This window comes from Bos mutus, chromosome 16, assembly GCF_027580195.1.
Source record: "Bos mutus isolate GX-2022 chromosome 16, NWIPB_WYAK_1.1, whole genome shotgun sequence".
NCBI classification, from domain to species: domain Eukaryota; kingdom Metazoa; phylum Chordata; class Mammalia; order Artiodactyla; family Bovidae; genus Bos; species Bos mutus.
The window spans coordinates 10,522,492-10,540,291 of NC_091632.1; the positions used below are offsets into that span (position 1 = coordinate 10,522,492).

The following is a 17,800-nucleotide window of genomic DNA, read 5'->3' on the forward strand; positions in this document are numbered from 1 at the left end:
GTTTTTATCCTTTCGTGTTAAACCCAGATCTTCTGGCACTTTCTCATTTGGGGACTGGAATCATAGCAACCCGCTGGCAGAATCCACGGGTGACTTGCTTTATTGGCAATACCTAGCCCACTCCAGTGTTCTTGCCTGGAGAATCCCAGGGACAGGGGAGCCTGGTGAGCTGCAGTCTATGGGGTTGCACAGTCGGACACGACTGAAGTGACTTGGCAGCAGCAGCCTGGAGCCAGGGACACAGTAGGTGAATCAGAAGCTGTTCAGTTTCTTACAGTTGACCCAAAGCTTTTATGCCCATAGGTCTGTTGTAGCTACCTCAGCAGAGAAGTGAAGAAAACAATCCAGGGTCTTAACTGTTCCCACCACATCCTGGGAACCAGAACCTGAATTCTCCAGTCAACAGCCCCAAACAGCCCTACAGCTACAGTGGGAGGTGCCCCCCATTCCCAGGGAAGTTCTCCCAACAGAGGCTTCACCCACCTCACCCCACCCCACCGGGCAGGGCAGCCAGCTGGGGGGAGACTGGCAGGAACTGGACCTTAAAAAGCTTCCCAAGTGGTTGAGGTGCCACCATGTATGGAGAATAGATGTGAAATCAAAGTCCTGCAGGTAGATTAGGGCTGGCCTTGCACTTTCTGCTCAAAAAGGTCAATCAAGGGGACACAGCTCTCCAACCTGAAGACTCCTCAAGTGAAACCCCCTGTGAAGTCAAATCTGGCTCATCTCTTGAGAACCTTTACAGAACTGGTTCACTCTGTCCTCAAGGGTTGATAGAAAGGAAGAACAAAAGTAGAGAACGTCTGCATCTCTCCTAACATCGCTGAATTCATCAGTGCACCTCCCTCTAGAGGCCACGTGAGTACCGGCTCAGTTAAGCAAACATTTCTGCGGGAATGCTGACTGCAAAGGCTCCAGGGCTGCAGCCTATTTGCGACTGAGGTCAGTTTCCCCTTCAACTCAGGTCTGCAACACTTCTCTATCATTGTTTTTCTCACTTTATTTCTTGGCTCACAGAATTTCATTCTTAACGGGCTACATTTTTAATATCTGTTCGCTTTAACCGACTTTGAACTCTTTATGAAATAGGTAACATTTGCATATAGCAAATTAATTTTTCAGGGCCCCACTTATCATAAAATTATGAATGGAAAATAATCTATGAAAAACAAACACATGGTAAGTTTAATACAGTAAATATTTATTAAGGTCAGGATGCATGAACAGAAAGATAATTTAACAGAAATCAATTTGGAGTTTACAGCACTATCACATTTTAGCAAACTGAGGACATTAGGTACACTATGGTGATTTGTTTCTAAAAATCCACTAAATGATCTATTACCTGTGCATAAAGTATTGTAGATGTAGTTAAGGAAGTCAGTAGGAAAAGGTGTAACCTCCCTCCCCCTCTCTCTGCCCATCCATCTTCCAGGAAGCCACAGGCTGCTGCTGACCAGACTTGGCACGAGACCTCGAGGCTGCTGCTTTTCCCCCTACATCATAACCGATTTCAAATGGTGCTAGACAAAAACAGACTCTGAACACCAGGAGAAATCGGTCAGCCTGTGTAAGAGATGGGTCCGGTGGTGCTCAGTGGGGTCCACACCTTGATGGTACAGGTGGCAAGTCTGATTTCACCTACTCAGCAACTGCAGCTGAATGTTCCATGGCGCGTAGGAGCAGGTGGACAGTGCTGGTGTGATGAGAGAGTCCTTCCGGTCCACGGCCCTCCCGCTGCCGACTGTGATCACGTACCCAACCCAGTGCTGCCCAGTCACACACTGAAAGGCCCCACCAACAGGTTCCTGCTGGTGGCTGCTGCTACCTGTCCATAGGAAGACCATCACAAACCCTGGCTCTGCTCAAGCCTCTGAGTTTCTACTGAACACAGCCCCATCCCTGCACTGTCCCCTTTCCCAACCCAACATGTTCAAGAATATACTTTTCTTCTCCAATTCTTCTTTTCTTGAACCAGCTCAGTTGGCAGGAGAGGGGAGCTGGTCCCAGGGCAGCAGCTCCTCTGAAGGTGGCCTTTGGCTGTGCTGCAATTCTTACTCCTAAAACACTGATTTCAAATGGTGCTAGATACAAAGATGGAAAAATCTAAGCCACCATGTGAAACCAGCTTCCAGAAGAAGAGGATCTCACTGAAGAAAGGAGGGAGATGCGATCAGAAGACCCAGCCTTTGCCTGAGCAAAAAGATGTCTTACTGCAGTTATACTTGCCACGGGACATAAGGGTCCCTTCAAAAGGCACAGAGAAGAGTTACAAAGTGATGCTCAAAGAACATGAAAGTCAAAGCTGGTAAGTCACATAGACAATCGCATTACAAAAGTCATGAATTCTAGGCTAGTTTATTCAATTCCACAACCAGTTCCTTCACATTATTATATATATGATGAAATAAAATAGTGAAAGTTATCATTGAACTGTGTGAACATTTACATTAGTTTTGCCCTGTTTCGTAAACTATTTCACAGTCTGCAAAGCATTTTCTGATCTTATCTCCCTGCATCAGGAAACAAGCACCCTTTCTGCCTGGGAGGCGCTGACGACTACACACAGGTGGGTTTCACCTGGACCAGGGCGACTCGCCCACAGACCCTGGTGAGGAAGACCACGGGCTCGCCCTTCCCCATCACAGATGAGCGGTCAGGACGTTCAAGTATGACCCCGTGAGCCACCAATCTTATTCTCTACTGGGGTCCTAAAATTGTATTAAGTAGACAACTCTCTAATACAAGAATGGACTTTTGTGTTCAAATTCAGCTTGAAAATAAGATGTGCGCACAGGGTTCAAATCAGACTTCCATCTCCTATGGGTGAAGCTAAGAAAGTATGTCTGTATTTCCTGATACCATAACCGAGAGAAAGAAGAGACAAAATCTTTACCTCTCAGGTTCCCTACCAACTCTTCAAGACTCCAGATAAAAACGTTGTTTTTTCTGCCTCCTGGAAATAACGTGACGTGCTGCTCTAGGGAAGAGAAGGAAATAAAATGCGAACACCGAGCTGTGCTCTTCAATTCTCACCACGAACCAGGGATTATTCCTGTTTTTGCAGAAGAAACTGATCCTCAGTGTGGTTCAGAAACCTGTCCACAGTCACATGACTGGTGAGCCGGGTCCAAGCTAGGTCTGACCCCAGCGTCTGCGCTCCTGCCCCTCTGCCCACCGCGCCTGCTTTGTGGTTTGCGACTGTCTCCCTCTGCCCTTGCCCCTGATTATGAGCAAGACTGAGGGCAGGTGGGAATCCTAGGCAGTGCTTCTGCATAGATGGCGGGGTGTTGCTGACTGTCCAGCGTGTTAAACTTGGGTGGAGATGGGAACACACCCGGTGCTTTGACACTGGTTTCGTTCTCCCTCAAGCCGTGCCTGCGTGGTCTCCACTGCGCGGCTGCGGCGGTGAGGAAGACGCTGGGGAGGAAGGCCCTGCAGCACCTTGGTGGACGCCTCTGCAACCTGTGAGGCTCTGCAGGGCCTCAGTCACAGACAGGGAGTCTGGGCCAGGCAGGGGTCGGCACTGCCTGCGGGGAAGGGCTCTAAGTATGGGCACCTGCGGTCAACAGCAGAGGTGGGGTCAGTGGGGTTGGGGTGTGAATCAGGTCATCACTGAGGCTTAAGGTCAAGACTGAGAGTGAGTCATGACTACAGGATACGAATAAAATATAAAAGGAGGGGCTGAAGGAGATCTGCATTTGGCAATTCTCAGCTTTGCTGCTTTCTGCTGCAGCCGAACTCTTCTTCCTTAGTGACATCCAGCTGCCACTATCCACCCCCTTTCCGAAGGTATTACAGGACTCCTTTGGTGACCCAGAATGTCTCCCCCCCTCCAGAAGGCCTCTCTGCACATGCCGCTCCCTCTTGCTGGAATATTCTGCATCTACTGTCCCAAAACTCCCAGCCCTGAACCACCCCAGTCCTCCCGCACAGTAAGCCTGGTGGTCTCAAGCCCTCCTTCAGGTCTCAGCGGGGCTACCCCATCCTCAGGAAAGCACCCCAGTCTAGCCCAGCATTTGGTTAAGCTCCCCTCACACTCCACCTTGCTCTGGTCCTTCAGAACACACTCGGGTCATCAGGTCACGAGGGTGACTAATCCCCAGCTCCCCGGGAAGTGTCAGCTCTTAGTGCGGAGCACGGGCCATGCATGGTGGACAGGCAACTGTCACTGAGGGAGCTCGGGGGCACGAACCCGTGTGTGTGCTCCCAGCTCCGGAGCTGTGAAAGACTCAGTGCCCTGGAGAGAGACAAGAGGTCATCAGCAGCGCACTGCTGTGGCACACTCTAAAAGGGCACAGGGGAGTCACCTTAGGGTCCAAAGCTTTTGCGCTCCCAAGCCCACCAGATAAAAGGGTCTGTTGAAGTCTCAGACCTCCCGACAGAACCAAGCTTCTTTCTCCAAGTCAGTCGGGCAGGGAGCGACTCGCTTACCTGAACCCAGCCGCTGGTTCTGTCCCCAAGTTGCACCCAGCCAGGTGATCCAAGGTGGCTGGAAGCGGCACGCTCTCCCTGGCACCCAGCCCGGAGGCCTCCTGGATCTGGAGGAAGGCGGCCTGGGAAAGCCCCAGCGTGCTGAAGCCTCCAGGTCTTCCCACCGCAACCGAGCAGCCCTGGGCAAGCCAATCAGTGGACAGGGGCTTAGCGGGCTGCCCAGGAGGGAGAGCCAGCCCTGGACGAGTGGGGACATTGGCCCTGGAGGTGCCACCTCACAGGAGGCTTTGGGGGCCTCAGGGCTGCTCCAGGCCACTTCCGTGTCCACGTTCTATTTGGAGGATTTTTCCCCACCCCCCTCATGCCTACGAAAACTCCTCTGCCTGGGCAGGGACCCAAGGGCGGAGGAAAGGTCACCACACAGCGCATCAGAACACAGCGGCAGCTTTAATTTCTGCTCAGCCCAGGTTCTGAGAACGGGGGGCCTGGACTTTTCTGGAACGGGCCTCAGGGTGCTCATCCGAAAAGAGAGGGGCAGGGGCAGACTGGTCACTGCACCTTCAAATGTAAGGAGGGCCAGGCGGAAATAAGACAAGCGAAGCGGGGACAGTGTGCAGCAAAAGTCCAGTGGCCCCGCTCAGTCTAAAGGCACGCAGAGTCAGATGCAGCTAAACAAGAAATAAGACACAAAAACTGCGCAGGCCAAAACCAAACATTTGAGGGTTAAATACAATTCATGGGCCTCTGCGTCCAGAACAGTCCAGAGATGGCAAAGAGAGTGTCTACTGCATTCTGTAAATGATGCTGTCTGCGTCATTTAAAGCCCTAAGAATCCTATGCCCAGTATGGTGACCCCCTACAAAAAAAATAATAAAGGAGGAAAACAGGAAGGAGAAGAACCCTTATTTATGAGATCTGTAAGCAGAGACACAGAACACACAGGAACCAGGGCTACCGGCCATGTCCTGCGCCACCACGGCGTGTTCAGATCCAGAGCCGGGAAGGTTCCTGGGAGGCGGCAGCCTCCCCCTCCCTCCGACCCGCTGGGTGCTGAGTCACAGCTACTTACACGACTGACGCAAGTTCCAGCCGGCGCGGGGGAGGAGAGCCGGAAGTGGAGGCCAGCTCATCCATCTTCCTGCCGCTGGGAATGCTGGTTTCGGGGCTTCGGGTAGTGAGGAAGAGTCATCTTGGGGAGACAAGGGCCCCGAGAAGGCCCTCCTGGAGAACGGGGAGCGGTCTGCCCTCGAGGCGCTCCTGGACCACTGTCCCTGTGAACACGGAGGCCCGGCCCAGCTTCCTGCCACCCTCAGCTCCAGCCCCGGCCCAGTGTCCTGAACATTTTGTCTCCAAGTGATCAGGGTGGGGCCTGTGGCCAACTAGCTTGTGGTTAATGAATCAGGAAAGGGAAATAAAATGACAGGTATAGGGACAGGGGGCCGGGAGCACGAGGGCATGGAGGGCTCAGCGTCGGGAACCACCACACTTCACCAGCCCTGGATCCCAAAGTGGGGGTGGCGCGGACCCACTAACCATCACCCCTCCCCACTGCGCACGCACATCGCCCTTGAGATAATGACGCCAGGAATCACTGCCTTCTCAGCTGGGATGGGCCCAGCACCTGCACTTCTGGTTTCTCCTGGGGCTGGGGTACGGGGGACCTACGTTCTGAGGCTTCCGTCCCTTCCTCGACACCACCACCAAAGACTTGGGTCTGGAAATCTCCCCACGGCCTGGACTCAGGACAGGGCATGGAGGCCCTGGGCCGGGAGGACGCACAAGGCTATCCTGCCCGGGGATGCTGCGGGGCCTGGGGGGGCAGCAAGAGACGGTGGGGTGGGGGGCGTGAAGATGGGGTCAAGGATGACTCCCTGTGGCCCAGAGCGCGGCTCCGCCTGGGTACGGGCGGGCACAGTCCTGGACTGCCTTCACGGAAGCTGGCACTTTCCACAAGCAGGAAAGGGGGTGTGCGGACGGTCCGTCACACGCACGCCGCCCACCACAGTACGCGGCTCCGCGCCAGAGCGGGTCCCCAGGAGAAGCTTTCGCCAACACTCCCCGCGTGTCCCCCCAGCATCATTTACTGACCCGGTGAGGAGGCACTCGGAGGTGAAACTTCAGGCTCAGGTTAAATCTAACCCTGGAAGCTGGGGGAAGAGACACCCAGAGCCCAGCGTCTCTGCCACGGGGAGTGAACAGGAGGCGCAGGCCTGCCTGTGGGGAGGAGCACTGTGTCTGTCAGCAGGAACAGGCCCAGAGGCGTGCCCGGCCTCTGCGGCGTTGCCGGACTCCTCCTGGAAGGAGAGCGGGGCCTCTCCCGGAGGTGGACATCCTCCCGGGAGCGCGGCCCCTGTGGGCACCAGGAGGCCCGGGGAGCATCCACAGACCTCCCAGTGGCAGTTCTACCTGGTACCTGGGCCCACACCTGGCAGAGCACGTGGACCGGGGCACACCCCTGACCTGGTTCCACTTCCTAGGTCGGGGAAGGCAGGCAGGGGGTAGGTCTGCAGTGCCGGGCGGCCCGGAGCACCCTCCTCTCCTGACTCGCCTGCAGCTGGCCCAGCAGGTAGCTGCGCCTGAACTGCTTATGCCAGCCTCGGGACCTGGGTCTGCCAGTCCGGGACCTGCAACAGAGACTAGTGGGAGGGGAGAGGGGGAGGAGGGCAGAGGGAGAGGAGGAGGGCGGGGAGGAGGGCGGGAGGAGAGTTTCACAGTCTAGTGCATTCCCATCAGATCGGAGAGGGGAACAGAGGCTACTTCCCCTTTTCAAGCGCTTCTGGGCCCCCACTTGCGTTTCGGTTCCTCCCCCTCTGGACCGGGGATGGCACGGCTGGTGGGCCAGGCCCAGGCGGGCGCCCAGGTGCCCAGCCAACTGGGCCCTCGCCCGGCTCCATCTCGGGCCTGGCAGGCTCCCTGGCAGTTACCCGGCGTGCCCTTCCCTTGTCAGGGAGGCCTCGCCCTCTTGTTTTCCAAGTTTTATAACAGTATTGTTTGTTGTCCGGCAGATTAAATTCTTCTGGAGGCGGGGGAGGGAGATGAGGGAGAGAGAGGAGGGAAGAGAGAGAGAAGGAGACAAACACAAATAGGGCCGTCAGGGCCAAAAGATTAGACGCGTTCCTTTCTGAACAGAGCTCACCTGGCTTGGAGGGAGCCCCGTGGCCGGGAGCCCATGTTCACTTCCTCTCTGACCCTCTCTGCTGGCACTGTCAACCTAGCAGGGGGACAGGGTCTCAGACTTTCAGGCCGCTACTCAGGGCTCAAGCTGAGAAGCAGCAACCGCTAGGATGGCTGGGGGATTCACGCCTGAGCAACGCCCGCCCCAGACAGGAAGCTTGGCGCGGGGGGCCCCCGAGCTGGCCCCCACGTGGGTACCCTTGATCCCCTCTCCTCAGGGGTCTAGACGACCTCCTCCAGGACCAGGCGGGAAGCCGCCCGTCTCAGAAATGGTTCACCTCTGCAGCAAGCCTACGCTGTGTTCACATGTGAAACGAAGGGAACACCATTTACGATGTCAGAGACGCTGGAAGAACAGGTCCCCAAGGAAACGATACCACGGGCGTGCGGACAGATATTCCTGTATGCCTAAGGAGTGAGCGAGGGTGGGAAACAGGCAAGAAGGGAGGCCGAAAACTGACACAAAAGCAGCAGGAGCTTATAGACGTGGTGGCCGCAGGCAGGGGCTCGGCAGTGGAAGGCTCCTGACTTGTCAGGTCTTTCTGTGTTAAACATGCAGGCGGTTGTAATACTAAAGGATATATGATTCTCTGTATTTAACACAACCCTCATTTAGACATTAACTGGTTGATTTTTGGACTTTAGTCCTTTCTAAATAGTACATTAGGTGTGCTTCAACACACCCCCATGCCTTTAAAAGAGCCAGCAATGCCGGTGGTCCCAGAGCTGTGCACCTGCCCCGAGAGCTCCTCTTCCCTCTCCTGCCTTTCTCCAGCCAACAGATGTATGGCCCTGCCTCACGTGCCACATTAACACACACACACACAGTCTCTCTCTCCCCCCCCCCACACAAAATTCACATATACACACTCTCCCACACACATAGTTCAGTCACACATACACACAATTCACATATACACTCACACACACACAGTCTCTCTCTCTCCCCCACACACAAAATTCACATATACATACTCTCTCTCCCACACACACAGTTCACACTCACTCACACACACACACTCCCTCACACAACGCATCTCTGATCCCTGTCCGCGATCCCTAGAGTGCAGAGAAGCCAGTCGGCAGGATGGCGGCGGTGTTGATACAAATCAGGATCAGAGAGCTCAGAGCTCTCCCGGCAGGGATGAGGGGCGAACGTGCCTTTCTCCCTTTTTATTCGCAAATACAATCAGTCCTACAGGGTCGGTGCCAGAAGTCCTCTCTGCAAAGGGAAACAACGTTCGCGTGTCCCCCATCCCGAGCTTAGGCGTGCCTCAGAGGCAGAAAGGACTAGCGGAGCCCGCCGGGGATCCTAGCACCCACACCTCCTGCTGCTCCCGGCGTCCACAAACACAGGCCCGAAGGACCCTCCCGAGGACCGCCTGGCTCCCCCTCTCAAAGAAGCCTCGTCTCTCCTCGGGAGCCGTCGGGACACCATGGTGGTCCTCCCTGGGGTGTAGCCTAAACCCCCTCCCTGTGCTGGTGCAGACCTCCTCCGCTCCATCCTCCAGACAGCCAGACTCCAGAACAACAAACGTTCACACGTCAAGTCCCTGAAGTCTGCGGCCACCAAAACAGCTCCCAGGTGGCTTGCCCATCACAGGGTTTCTCTACAAGCTGGGGCTGCATTCAGGGGATACGAGGTACAGATGTGTGAAGTGTGCTGCCCCCCCCCCAGCCAACCCCAATCCTTCCCCAAACACCACCCAGATAAAGCTTAAGTCACCCTGGTTAAATATGCTATAAACAAACACTCCTTCCCCCTTCCTAACCAAATACAGATCACACAGAGGGCCACATGGCCGAGGAGTCGTGCAGCCCACGCTCTGCTTCAGAAGCCCTTGTGGAGGGTGGGGGCTGGGCTCAGTACTCAGAACACACGGCTGCCCAAGGATTCTCTGAGCACCTTCTTCTCCACAGGAAAGGCCTACTTCTTCCAATCAGTCATCATGCAAACAACCAGAGCTGAAGCGCATGTTCCCATCGCACATCAGCCGGCTCTTCCAGCAGGTGCTGCACATTAAGCAGCGAGCAAACAGGTAACGAGCAGCTAGGCAGAGCTCCATAAGCAACGCTTGCAAGTCCGATGGGAAAACAGTCTCAGAGACCCCACCGTGAGGCCTCATTTCTGAGAGAGCTACTTGGCAGAAGCAGACCATATGCACAAGCATGAAGTGCTGTACAGACGTGTCAGAATGGTCGGAAGCACAGCATATTCAGAAGCTTCCAAATGCAAGAAACCTCACCAGAAACGCATGGTGCATGGCTGGCTTCCCAGAGACAGAACACATGCCAGTCTTTACGAGAGCTCCGAGAGAGTTGAAAAAACAGAGAACCCAGATATTCTGAGGTTTCCTGCCCCTTCAATATATAGAGAAAAGACCTGAGACCTGGAATGGACAAGTCAACTGCCCAAGACCCACCCCCGTCCCCACCCCACCCCTGGGTCCCCTAGCTAGAACACTCAGAGTCAGGGGACCTGGATGCACGGTGGCCCGAATTACGCAGGTACAAGCAGGATTCTCTCCAGTTCAGGGTCATCAGCCATGGGGCTCATACCACCCACCCGCCCTCACAGGATGTGGAGGTCAGGAGAGCTAGCAAACGTGAACAGAACCGTGAAACATCATGGGGTGCAGGTGAGACCACAGTTACCAAGCAATTCCTCTCCTGCCTGTATCCGAGCCCCAATCCCCATTCCCACCACCATTCGGGAGTCCAGGAGGCCGGATTCATAGTGACGAACCCCAGGTAAAGTGTCCTGGAGACTGGCGAGCAGATAGCATCTTGGGAGAAACGCAGCTATTTTTAAAGCTCTGCATTCTGTCTAGCGGGTTGCACAGCGTGCGCCTCTGCCTCGGGGCTCCTGCCCACACACCCCTGGAGACGCAGTGGACGTCAGAGACCAAGGCCACCATGGAGCAGGGAGGCTGGGGCCCCGCCACGCCTTGTCGCAGCCCGGCTCTGCACACAAGTCCAGAAGGGCTGGGGACCCTGCGCTTTGCCGTACACGTATTTCATTTTTACTGTCTTTTAAGGAGGGGCTCAAGACTAAAAAGCCAAAATGGAACTGGTGGCTCTGAGATATTTCTGTTTTCTTTGCTCCTGTCTTTTTTTTTTTTAATGGAAGGGCTTAAACAATCACATGAGAAAAGAAGGCTAAATATAAAGGGAAACTTTCTGACAGCAACAGGGGCACAGACCCTGAGAAGTTTCAGAGAAGGCAGAGGACACAAGGACCCTGCAGACCTATTTCTTCTCCAGGATTTAGGGCCAAAAGGGGAGGGCATATCTCTCTGGGAGCATGGCGTGTCAGGTCAGCCCCGCAGCCCTGCAGCAGTTCCCACACGGCCGTCTAGGAGTTCTAGACGAGCTCCTGGCAGGAGCTGGAGTCCACGTCCTTGGTCACCTGGAGGCTCCTCAGCAGACACTTTCACGGTCTTCACCTTTCGCATTTACCTCTGGGGTATTTCGAAAAGTGCCTCCACCCGCCCACCCTAATTCACTCCAACCGTGTCCCTTCAGGAAACACGGTTACCGCTGCACTCAAGACACGTCTCTGGTGTCCCTCCCCTCTCCTCGTAACGCAGGTCCCGAGTTTCTGGCTAAGAAATACCTCCATGGGGCTTCCCTGGTGGTCCAGTGGTTAAGAATCTGCCGGCCAATGCGGCGGGGGGGACACAGGTTCGATCTCTGGTCCAGGAGGCTCTCACCCCCCACCCCCCCGGTGCAGCTGCACGCATGTGCTGCAGCTCCTGAAGCCCAGTGCCCCAGAGCCTGTGCCCCGTGGCAGGACAAGCCACCGCAATGAGAAGCCCAAGCAGGGCAGTGACGAGTAGCCCCCACTCTCTGCCATTGCAGACAGCCTGCACGCAGCCACGAAGACCCAGCACAGCCAAAAAGAAATACATAATTAAAAAAAAAAAAGAAATACCTCCACAAACATCCAGGGAGCCCCCGTATCAGAGCTGACGGGAACCTCCAAAAAAATTCTAGTTCAATCCCTCTCGTTTTTATAGACAATGAAACCGAGGCCCACAGAGGTAAGGCGAGGGAGCATGTTTTTACCAACGCAGCCAGAACCCCAGGCTCGCTGACTCGTCTCCGGGTTCTGTGAGCCCCCACAGGCACGCACCACCAAGGCCCACACTTGGTCCCACTGCAACCCCGGCTGCCTGGCAGCAGGTGGCAGCCTCCATGGCCAGGGTGGGCCGGCCGGCGGGACTGTGGTGCCAGAGCAGCGAGTCACGTGGCCTGCCTCACCCTGGGCCCGGCAGCCGCGGCACTCCCACCGTGTCAACAGGCCCCGGGTCCTGGCGCTGCACACAGGAAACACGCCCTCCCCCATCCCCAGCTACCGACCTGCCTCAACCTCTCGGGACACAAAGCTCCTCCAAACATCTGATACCAAGGGACTCCCCTCTCTTCCCTTCCCTATTGTGAGGATCTTGGAACCACGCGTGCTGGCAGAGGAGCAGCTCCACGGAGCTCTGCCTCCTATGGGCACAGGTTCTACCAGTGACTCGGCAAACACTGACCCCGAGTGTCCCCCGGCGCTGCATGGACAAGACAGTGACCAGGCCCTGGGGAAGATGCCAGCTGGCGCCTGGTAAGGGTGGGAGAGACGAGAGGTCAGGAGTAGCCGTGGCTAGTGGGGGAAGGGGAACCCTAGTCTGCCGGTGACCAAAATTTTGACAGCTACAGACACCCTGATTCCTGACCCACTGCAAGCTTCTGTGAGCGTCTGTGGGCTGCGGATGGATTTTCCCAGCTGGTGGGAAACGAGAAGGGTTAGAACGCGTGTTAGTTTTCTCTGGAAGTTCAATCAACATGGCTTCCCTGGGGGCCGAGGTCCTTCAGTCTCCCCAGTTCCCTCCCCGAAAAAACATCTGGATCCCGCTTCTGCAGAAGGAAGAGGGTCCTTCTTTTCCTTCTATGTCTATCTTTAAATCCCATTTACTAGCATTAACAGTATCTTCCCCACGTGAGGATATACACCCCTTCAGGGACAGAAACTTGATTTTGTTGAGCCCAGCAACCCCATGCTGAGCACTGTCCTTGGCACATATACCGCAGAGGCTGAAGACACCGTGTGGAAGGAATGTATCTGCCTGCCCGTGCACGGGGATCACAGAGTATCTGGCCTTGCCCTCTGGGTCATGTCGGCTGCCAGTCCTCTGAGGGTCTCAGCTCGGGCTTCAGCCTAACAACGCGAAGAAAACATGCAGGCTTCGGACTCAGAGATGCCCGAGTTTAAATCTCAGGAGTGCCACCCACCAGGCTTGTGACCTTGCTTAGGTCACTTAACCAAATCACTGTGTCTTCAATCATAAAAGGATTGTTCTGAGCATGAAATCAGATAAGCAAAAGGGGACCTAACAAAGGCCGGCTTCCCTGGACTGCATGCTAAGAACAAGGACTCCAAGGCCCGTCTCAGGCTTTCCAGCCTCGTTACAGACCCCAATCCGGGCTCCACGCACACATGTCCGCTCATCTGATCCTGCGGTCAGATGCTGCACAACTCTTCCCCAACCCCCGTTCCCCCAGCCCCGAGTGGCTCTCTCCATCCCTGCCCCCCTGCTCCTCCCCTGCCCGGGTCTCCACGAGACTGCACCAGCCCAGGGGGGCTGCTGGAGGCGTTCTCTAGCCTCATCTGCCTACGAGCAGCTCCCGTGGAGGGAGCTAGCAAGGAACCAAACCGTGTCTACGCTTCCCTGACAGACACTCCAAGTCCCAGAAAAGAAACACATGATGAAGAGGGCCTCCCACAGACAGCCGGCAAGTGGAAAAGGCGCTCTAGCATATTTCGGAGGTGTGTGGGGGGGGTGGCAACAACATGCCCAATAAAGTGACCAGCACGGAGTACAGATGCTCACTGAAGCCCCGCTGCAGCCCTGGGGGCGCTTGTGCCAGGGAACAGAGCCAAGCTGTGCATTAGACAGTGTGCGGTCCTGAGCAGAACAGGAGTCGATGGACAGGAAGGCGCTGACCAACCAAGCCCCCTGGCAGGGCCCCTCCTGCACACCTCCCGGCCAAGCTGCACCAATGCGGCTCCAGGGCCACCAGCCCTGTTAACCTCGGTCGGACCCCAGCCGGAGAGAGGCCCCCGAGCTGCCTCCCGGGTCCCAGACTGTGGGGACTCAAATGTCAACAGAGAAGCGCCGGATCTGCCTGGCCCCCCTCTCAGCGGGGGATGCCAAAGCTCTGCCAGCCTGGCTCCTGACACAATGCTCCACTGCACGTCTGGAGCAGCCAGGCCGAGGAGCAGGAAGGAAGGAACGCATGAGATGAGGGAGAAAACTGGGCAAGTCGGCAGGGGAGCACCAAGCCCCAATCTGGGTGGATACCAGAGGCCCCAGAGACAACGGGGTCTCAGGGAGCAACACCAGCCTCTGCACCCTGGTGACCCCCCAACGACGAGCCAGGGGCAGGGCTGTGAGCGTGGGCAGTAGGCAGCTGGAGCCAGGCCTGGGGACCCGCTAAGCACAGGGAGCCGCGGCTCCCTAGCACGGCCAGCAGCTCCATCTGGCTCCAGCCCGGCAGCCAGCGCTGGCCAGACTCTAGCCGGCACATCTTGAGGGACTTGGCCGGCTTCCGCTTCATCTCCCCAGCTGCACCAGAGCTGCTCTGTCTGCTTTATTCCTGTTCCAGGTCCAACACCCCTAGCCATCCCTCACTCCATTCCTGCCAGAGGGGCTGAGGCTTCAGATTCCTTGAAGGAAGACACAGCGGACTCTTCCAAATCCGCTCAGCAAGGATTCCAGGCTGCTCATGGCCAACTCAGAGTCTCTTCTCAGATGGGAAGAGGTGAAGATGAAACGCTGGGAGGCAGCAGGCAGCAGACTTCCCGGGGAAAGGGGTGGGCGGGGGAGTGGGGGCAGAAACACCACCCGTGTCCATGAGGCACAAGAGAAGAACTGGGATCCCACAGGGGCCTCGTGATATCATCCGAGAACATCATAGAATTCCCCAGCACCATCCCTTTGGTCTTGAGACCCCAGACGATCGGCTGTCAGCTCACTCCATCCGGCCCTACTGGCCCAGACAGGGCAGGAATCGACTCGACAGGAGAGAGATCTCCTGAGAATGTGCACAGAGCCTCAGTCTGCACCATCTCCATCAAGTGACAGACCTCCCAGTTCCATAGGCCTCATCCTTTTTAATCATCATCGCTATTATTGTGACCAGTATCTAGTGCAGCAGCGAGAAAAACATTCCTACGTCAACTGCCTGGAGATGCTTTGCAATGGCTCACTGGGCCAGGATTATTTTTTTTAAGTAAAGGCAATGAGGGCCTAGAGGAAGAAAGTAACTCACTCAAAACAAAAAAAAACTTAAGGAAAGAACCCCGAAGTTCACTGCCCAGCCCACAGCCCATAAAGTCCAGGCCATGGGCCTAGACTAAGGCCCAGTGAGGCTCAAGATGCCCCGGTGTCCAGGTAAGAGAGGGTATGGGGAAAGGAAGGCCCAGCTCCCAGGCAGGCTCCCAGCCCCTCTGAGGGCTCAGCACCCAGAACCTAGCGCTGGATGCAGGGGCCTGGGGAGGGCAGTTACCGCGGGAGGCCCGACGGTTGTTCTGCCAGGGGCCACTCCCACTGTCGCTGGCGTCCGATCACTTAGGCTGGCCACCCGGCCCCCAAGCCTTCACTAGTTACTAACCCCATTCACAGAAAAGCCAGGAGGAGGAAGATGGAAAGAAGAGAGCAATTGTCTGGGAGATTCTGAATGGAGAAGTCTGAGGCTTCTCCACTAAGGAGAACGCCCTCCGTGGGCAGAGAGGGGCTGGGGGAGGGCCGGACCGCACAGCCCACACCTGACTTACCTGGGAGGCAGGGAGGTGGCGGGATCCTATCTCCCTTCCTGCATCTGGTTTCCCATAAGCAGCCTGGTGGTGGCCCGCTGACAAGCCCAGGGTCACGTCATGTCCATCGGCACTTACAGTCCCAGAACCACACAAACTGTGGGCTCAACAGCATCTCTGAGAGGAACCCAGATCATGCTGCTCTGTTCGTCCCAGCAAGACGCACTCGTTCACCACCCAGCTACTCTGCAGACAACTGACCCCTTCTGCCGGTCAAGCCAGACTTCCAGAAATCCCAAACAAGGGTGAGGGCGGGGTACAGACAAGCTCCCGGATGCCCAGAGCTGGGGCTGCCTCATCGATCCCAAAGAGACTCAGAGGAAGGATGAGGCAGGGCTGGAGGAAGGCAGGGAAGGCAGAAGGTTCCAAAGAAGGAAGGGAGAGGTCAAAAGACATGCTTGGGCAAAGCAGGGCAAACCGGAAGCTGTTAAGACACAGAGGAGGCCACGCAGTGCTCTCAGCCACATTGGGTGCCAGCCTCTCCTCCAAACAAACCCAGGATCCTTCGAGAACCACCAGCCCCTCCCGCCCCTCAGCCTACATCGCCGGCACCCGCAAGGTCCTCAATCTCCTAGCATCTGAAACAGGGGGAAGGAAAGAAAGCTTGGCAGCTCTCAACCAGACAACCAGATGCGGATGCGTGTACACAGACACATAGATGCATGTGCATGCATATGCGCGCACACACACCCCCACACACACCCCCACACACACCCCCACACCCCTTCCCAGAATAAAAGGCCCCGTGGAGGTGGCTTACTCTCTCCAGGTTCTGGTTTTCTGATAGAAGCTCTCCTCCCCGTGGGGGTGACGGGACAGACAGGTCCGATAAGAATTGCTTAGCACAACGCTATATATAGTCTAGGTTCCTAGCGGCCTAGCGATCTGGAGCTAGAACTTGGCAGAGAACCATGCTAGATGCTGGCAAGGCACATCCCCGCCCTCGCCACTCCCCCACCCAGGCAACTGAGAGTCACCTCCCTGCTGGGGGCAGTGAGCACAGGCAGGGCCCTTCCATTCAGCCCGTGAACACTCAGTTCTGGGGGGACCCGGCTTCTTGGCTCCATTTTAGGGAGAATCGACTTCTCCTGAACCCGAGGGGGATGCACGGGGGCGGCACACTGACTGCTAGGCTCTCTGCAGCTCTCCAGCAGCATGGGGAAACGGATCCAGCGCCCGCTTCTGGAGGACCAAGGGCGGGGCTGTGCAGCAAAGAACCAAGAAGGCACAAGAGCCAGCTGAGTTCAGCACCGCGTCCGTCCACTTTCGACATTCGAAGGGATAAAAGAATGCAGACAGATACTTACTGCGGAGAGCCAGGCTGCCAGGCAGCTCCTTTTTCTGTGTGTTCCAAATAAGACACGCAAACAGGCAACACGTTTACCCCAAAGGATGACGAGTGTCTTCTGAACGCCAGCACCGTCAGCAGCGGAGTCTCCAGCAGGCTGTCACCTACTTCTGGAGCTGAACTCCCCTGAGTTCTCTGTGGGGAAGAAGTGAAAGGTGGGCTCAGTTCCCAGGGACCACCAGGTGAGGCACCACGCGCAGGCCCCAGTCATCGGGGTCTCTTCTGAGCCCCCGGACACCGCCCTCCGCTGCGGCGCCCCGTCCACCAACACGAAGCAGGGCCACCGCCGGGCCCAGCGTCCTGGAGAAAGGCCAGTCACAGCGGGTACAGGGGCTCCTTGAGGAGGACCCATCCATCACACTGCTGCAAAAACAGCTGCAAAAACCCAAAGGACAACAGCTCCCTTAAGCACAGAACCTGGGCTCTGGGCACCACGCAGCTTCCGGACAAAGATCCGCAGACGTTCCAACACCCACATAGAGACACGAATTTTTTCAGGTCAAGTTGCTCTCTGCTTAGGCTCAAAAAGACATGACTGCAAAAAAGGGTGGGGGGTGGGGATGGGGCTGCCTTTGCTCTTGGGTGGGGTCGGCCAGCTCCCACCCCCTCGCCTGTCTCTTCAGCTCTCCCCTGTGACCTGGGCCGGGTCCCCCTGCTCCTTCTGGGCGCCCGAGACCCCAGATCCCAACGAGTCACGCGGGGAGGTCCTCAGGGGAAGAGGAGGTGCGCGGCGACAAAAGTCAGAGCAGGCATCGTCCACAGGAGCGTGGGAGGCTGAGAAAAATGGCACCCGGGCTGAGGAGACCAGAGAGCTCGGCCAGGCTATCTGTCCCTCCATCATCCCCTCCCACAAGTTGTTTGCTCCTCTGCCCCAGACGCTGGCCGACAGAGCGGGAGGAGAGAAGGGAAGCCGGATGCTGGGGATGATGGTGGTTTGGCCGAGATTCTGCGGCGAAAGAACGAAGGGCCTGTCTCCTCGCTGG

At 56.4% G+C, this 17,800-nt stretch overlaps 1 long non-coding RNA gene across 1 annotated transcript; it reads right to left on the bottom strand.

Moving 5' to 3' along the window:
* Positions 1-1,179: 1,179 nt before the first annotated feature.
* LOC106701616 (uncharacterized) lies at positions 1,180-16,156 on the bottom strand. The gene is made up of 2 exons (XR_011467200.1): positions 4,435-16,156; positions 1,180-4,240 (listed from the first exon to the last, which is right to left on the bottom strand). It is a non-coding gene; the product is annotated as an uncharacterized lncRNA (long non-coding RNA).
* Positions 16,157-17,800: the final 1,644 nt, after the last annotated feature.